The 4,599-nt window shown below is 42.9% G+C and overlaps 1 protein-coding gene across 2 annotated transcripts in view; it reads right to left on the bottom strand.

Moving 5' to 3' along the window:
* The window catches only part of Acaca (acetyl-CoA carboxylase alpha), a 271,090-nt gene that overhangs the window by 252,245 nt on the left and 14,246 nt on the right, over positions 1-4,599 (bottom strand). The gene's annotated exons all lie outside the window — the stretch shown is intronic.

The following is a 4,599-nucleotide window of genomic DNA, read 5'->3' as shown; positions in this document are numbered from 1 at the left end:
AAAAAAAAAAAAAAAAAAAAAAAAGAGTTTATGATGTAGCTCAGGCTGGCCTCCAACTTGCTATGTACCTGAGGATCACCTTGAACTCCCAACCTTTCCACCTCCTGACTGGGCATTATTTTACCAATGAGCTGCATATGGTTTTGATAAGGGCTTTGGAACAAAATGATCAAGACAATGAGCCCTCTTACAAGGGCACAGCTATGAACAGAGTCTGACCTGCTAATTAAGAGTTCTGAGAGGGTTAGGAAGTCATGGCACACACCTTTAATTCAAACACTTAGGAGGTAGAGGCAGGCAGATCTCTGAATTTATGGCCAGCCTAGTCTACAGAGTGAGTTCCAGGACAGTCAGGGCTACACAGAGAAACCCTGTTTCAAAAAATAAAACAAAAACATAGAGTTCAGTGGAAAAGAGAGCCAGGGCCTGAAGCAACTAAAGCAGTCCTGCTTCTTTCCCTGTGACTGTGAAACCTTTCCAGTTGTCATGTATATGTGTACACACTCACACATGCACACACATACACACACACTCCCAGATAACCTTCAGCTCATGATCTTCCTGTCTCCCACTTTCAGGCACTTGCATTACAGGCATGGCATGTGTCACCAAGTCTGGCAAGTGATTCTGTTTTCTTAGTTCTTGAGAAGAAAGCATACACAAAGTTTAGCCTTCCTCCTTCCACTTTAAGTACTGTTCCCAACAGGATTCTTGAAAGTGTACTACCTAAGCAGGGAACAAGCTGAGCCAAGAGGAAAGGACAGATACAAGGCAATGGTGAGTCAAAGCTTCCTGGAAGAGCGGAAGAACCCCTCAAATTCCACAGAACACACTTTCAGTGCACAGCAGACAGGGGACACTAGATTGTGCGTGGCCTTCGATATGTGAGTGGATCGTGTGTACCTGACTAGTGACTCAAAACATCACCTCATGTTTACTCTGATATCCATTACTTTGCTTCACCCTATGTTTGAGAAGAAACAAAAAAGCCGGCTCTTTCCCCAGTGTAGGAGGGGAGGTTATTAAAAAGACTCGATCTGATTCTAGGATTAATGCCAGCATTCATCCTTTCCCTCACCAACAGAATGTTCCGTAACCCGGAAACGTGAGATTTCCTAGAAGATGAGAGCCATGCTGGGTGCTCATCAGTTCTGCTCTTCTGTGAGAGTGAGACCCGGGTGACACCTGTACTGACTTGCTTCGTGGAAATTGACACGGTCCAAACTGTGCATTCTGTTTGGGGACAGTTGTCTTGGCAACAGCAAGACTCTTCCGAGCATTTCCCCACTCCCTAATCTGCTAGCCGCTTTGAATCCCTCCCCTAGCAGAAGGAGGATTTGGAAACTAGGAGAGCAGAGAAGAGGGCACTCCTGTGTGGACTTTGCAATGTGGACTTCAGTCTGCAGATTGCCCAGAGTCACACACGAATGCTCCAGTCATTATTGTAGACACAGTCTTAGAAAACACTCAATGCAACTGCCAGCCAGTCCTCTGCAAAGTGCCAAATTCCTGTTGCAAATGGTTTCTCATTAAAGTATCTCATCAAGTGTTTTTCTGATTACTAAAGTACATTCTCACTATCGAAATTTATAGAAATTAATGAAGAATGTAAAGGAATAGAAGAATATTAGTTATATTTAATCCCTCCTCCCACAGGTATCAGCAACACTGATACTTCTTTTATGGGCATTACAAATAGATGTGTATACGGTGAGAGACATATATTCTCCATACCACTTTTAACCTGATGCCCTTTTTTTCCCCACTAATACATTAGCACCATATTTCCAGTTGGCACACTAATTATCTTGTGTGTACTTTCAGTCTCAAAAGGAGCTAGAAGACTTTCTTCCTGAAGGGTTGTTGTGACCCTGATACCCTTTGCTTCGTTTTGCATTGCTCGATAAGGTCTTGTGCAGTCCAACTAGCTGTGACTTCACAATGTAGTCGAGGGCGGTCCTGATCCTGATTTCTCTCTCTCTAGCTCCTAAGACTGGAGTTGCAGGTCTGCACCACTCCACCTGGCTAATACCCAGTACTATCCCCCCTCTCACTCAGTAGCCCAGGCTGCTCTGAACTTATTAAGTAGGACTGACTGACGTTATCCTCCTGCCTCAGCTTTCCAAGTGCTGAGACTACAGGTGTGAACCACCCACTCAACTTCTCAATACTTTTTGGCAGGTCCAAAGATTAAGGCAGATTCTTGCTTGGTGCAAACAAGACACATTTAAAAAACCTCTACTTTGAACTTTTGACGCTATTGCCTAATGGCACTGAGTAAATGGCTGTATCTGTGGGATAATAGAAGGATTGCTTCAGAGCCAGGCGCTACGGCTCAGGAATGATCCTAGCACTGGACAGCCGAGGCAAAAAAACCGCCATGAATTCCTCCCAGACAGCACAAACTACACAGTCTCTGCCAACCTCAGCTACAACCTGTCTCAAAAGACAATTCCTTTCAGAAAAAGTAATGGGATGCAAATAACCAGAAAGCAGAAGTGAGGACTATTTTAGAGAAAAAGGAGGTGGGGGGGGAATGGTAAGACTCAAGTATGAGATATACATATGAAAATGTCACAATGAAACCCAGTTTTTGTATGCTAAGCAAAATAGAAAGTAAAAGGGGCTACAAGAAAGATTTTTTTTCTTAAAAGTGTTATTTTGTTAAACATAAATACAAAATATAAATATATAAAGGGCTAGAGAGACTGATCTCTTCTAGAGAAACTGAGTTTGGTTCTTAGCACCAATACCAGGCAATTCATAGCCACCACCTCTAACTCTCCTTCCAAGAGACCTGACGCCCTCTTTTGGCTCCCACAGGTACCTACCTACATGCATGTGGAATTTATTTAGACACACCCACATCCACATACATTAAAATAACAAAAATAAATCTAAAACATTGTCAACACAAATATGCAGCAAATATATAGCAGTTTCTTCATTTTTAGATGTATTTATTTATTGTGCATCCATGTTTTGTCTTCATGAAAGAATATGCACTATGTATGTTTGCTGCCTGTGGTTATAAGCTGACATGAGGGGCTGAGAACTGAACATGGGTCCTCTACAAGAACAACCAGTGCTCTCTAGTGCTGAGTCACCTCTCCAGTCTCCATTTCTTAATTTTTAAAAAATGATTTATTGATTTTTATGTATATGAGTGCATTATGGCTAGCTGTCTTCAGACACACCAGAAGAGGGCATCAGAACCCATTACAGGTGGTTGTGAGACACCACGTGGTTGCTGGGAATTGAACTCAGGACTTCTGGAAGAGCAGTCAGTGCTCTTAACCACTGAGCCATCTCTCCAGCTCACTATTTCTTAATTTTTAAGCTATAACTGTGACTGAGTCAAAACTGACCAAGCTAGTTGTGGCGGCACATGCTTGTAATGCCCCTACTCAGGCAGGTAAGGCAGGAGACTTGCCGTGAATGTGAAACATAATGAGTACAAGACTAGCTGTACTACATAAAGATTTTTGTCTTAAACAAACAAAAATAAAGCAGAAAGCTGATGTAGGATTCTGGATATCTGGAATTTCTGAGCAAGCATTAACCTTCATCCTTTCCTGCACCCCAAAGTTATGCAGAGGGTGGACTTAGAGGCAGTAGCGGCCCTCACCGCTCACTAACCCCACTTCTCATGTTGGATGCTCTTTAAATGCTACGCAACAGATTCTGACCTAAGGTATTTCCCCAGCATTTAGAATGAGCTATTTTCCAAGAACAGTTCCTTAGGACAAGGAGCCATAAACCCTTTGCTTATTGACATATTTGCCTAGGACTAGTTAAGAGTCTATGTGCCCCCTCCCTCCCACTCTCATAATTCCACTCCCAAGTTCATACAGCAGCCTTCAGACTGTCTTGAGGACTATTTCTCTATCAAATGTACTTCCTGGTTCTTGTCCTTGAGAATCTGTAGTGCCTCTATGAATTTGTGTAACTTTATATATTGCTTTGTACTAACAAGACATCATGTCCGTTGGAAACACTCATATTATGTGTTGATGTCCCATTGCTGAATGGGTGGCATCACTTAAGGGTGGCACAGCTCAGCTTTGTTTTCCCAGTAAAGGAGGCAGCTCCCAGGGCCTTGCATGTACCATACAAGTGCTCCACATCTCCAGCCCTTTTATGTTTTTACTTTTAGAGACACAGCCTAACTTGCCCAAGCTGGCTTTGAACTTGTAATCTTCCTGAGTAGCTGAGATTATAAAACTGTGGCACCAAACCTAACTCCTTTTGTCCAAAAGAATCAGGTAATCTTCATTTGCACATGAAGTTTGCTACTGGATTTTTTTAATTTAAGATTTATATTTATTTTTTTAAATTGTATATGTGCACATGTGGGAACAGTACCCACAGAGGACAGAGGCATCTGATGCTCCTGGAGTTGGAGTTACAGAACTGCCCAACATGGGTGCTGAGAACCAAACTCAAGCCCTCTGCAAAGGTAGTTCCCCTTGACCACTGAGCCCTCTCCAGCCCCAAGATGTGATTGGGTTTTTAGAAAGGAAAATGAAAAAGGGCCCTGCCGGGCATGGTGGCACACGCCTTTAATCTCAGCACTTGGGAGGCAGAGGCAGGCGGATT

Source organism: Mus pahari, chromosome 14, assembly GCF_900095145.1.
Source record: "Mus pahari chromosome 14, PAHARI_EIJ_v1.1, whole genome shotgun sequence".
Lineage (NCBI taxonomy): Eukaryota > Metazoa > Chordata > Mammalia > Rodentia > Muridae > Mus > Mus pahari.
The sequence above is the reverse complement of the archived record's forward strand: the minus strand, read 5'-3'. Positions and strand labels throughout refer to the sequence as shown.